Source organism: Gymnoscopelus microlampas, assembly GCF_963454915.1.
Source record: "Gymnoscopelus microlampas genome assembly, chromosome: 2".
Classification (NCBI taxonomy): Eukaryota; Metazoa; Chordata; class Actinopteri; order Myctophiformes; family Myctophidae; genus Gymnoscopelus; species Gymnoscopelus microlampas.
The window spans coordinates 17,608,166-17,609,674 of record NC_139939.1 but is presented as its reverse complement, the minus strand read 5'-3'; positions in this window follow the sequence as shown (position 1 = coordinate 17,609,674).

Sequence of the window (1,509 nt, the reverse complement as noted above, 5' to 3'; positions counted from 1 at the left end):
ACCTACAACAATTGCACCTGGAGAATTGGCAGTAATGGGTGTGACGGTTGCAGGATTATTACTGCACACTTTGATCAAAGGGTTGACCGATAAATGTTTGTACATTTTCACAGAGGATAGCATCTATGCTCGGATTATGTCCTTAGTTGCTGCTCAACAATGATTGATTGCTCAACAATGCTGTGCTGCCGGGGGGGGGGGGTGTTGTGGGCATCACTTCCTGTTGTCAGTCATTCAATTCATTTGAGGTATCAAATCAGTCAACAATAATGTGGGAACACAACCTGACAGAAATCAGCAAGGGTCTCATTAGTCTGCCTACTTACCCTACAAGATCTCCCTCCACACAGCTGATTCTAATGAATGATCAATGGTATTAACAAGCACCATTTAATCCACACGCAGAGACTCAGGTGTCACAGCAGCAACAGCAGCCCAGTCTAAACACAGGACAGGAGTTAAGCTACTGCTAAGAGCAAGTGTCAAGAGCCATTGATCATTAGTTTGAATCAGCTGTGTGGAGGGAGATCTTGCAGGGTAAGTAGGCAGACTGATTTCTGTCAGGTTCTGTTCCCACATTATTATTGACTGACACGGATCACTCAAATGAATTGAATGACTGACAACAGGAAGTGATGCCCATAGTTCAGGCAAGGCCTCATGGGACAATGGAAACTTGTTGATAAGGCAGACGAGACATTTAGGATCTGGCAGGGAATGTACAGAATGAGTCGAGTTTTATAGGCTGCAGACTGATTAGTGAAATGGTCGTTATTGTCAGGCAACTGCAGGGCTGATGGGAGAATGGAGACAGGTGTGTAACTGGGAATGAGGAGAGATTGCAATGTGGGAGTGGCCAGAGTAGAAAGACAGCTTTCCATTGCGGTCCTTTAGTATGAGGTGTGTATGATGACATGTGTGGTGCTGTTGGGTCCATGAGACGCATAGAGTTCATGATTCAGCCAGTCAGAATCAAGCAAAGGAATTACGCATTTTATAAGACCCTTGTAACTCTGAGAGTGTACAAGGGTCTATCTGGTTATATTTGAGGACACATCTTGGTTCAATTGTGTCTGAGTGATGGGCAGAGGACAGAGAGCATGCATCTTAAAACTAGCCCGGTGTTGTTGTTGTTGTTGTTGTTGTTGTTGATATTTTGTGTGTACAATATGTCCACGAGTGGTCCTATACGGGCATCTGTGGACGACTCTCTGTCCAGAAGTAGGTGTTTCAGGGTTGGGTGGATCATCAAGCTGTGTTGGTATATTCAGCTGCTCAGCAACACTTGCTTATAAGCAGTCTTGAACGTCGCAATTAAGCACCTGACAGTCAAAAGGTGCAGATGCAACATGTTTTGCATCCACTATATTAACGCTGGCAGTCGAAATGGCTGTTTACATGTGCAGATGTTACAGTGCGTGCCTGCATTTGGGTGTTTCAGTGTGTGTGTGTGTGTGTGTGTGTGTGTGTGAGAGAGGAAAATAATGGGAGAGCAACTGAGGTACAGTG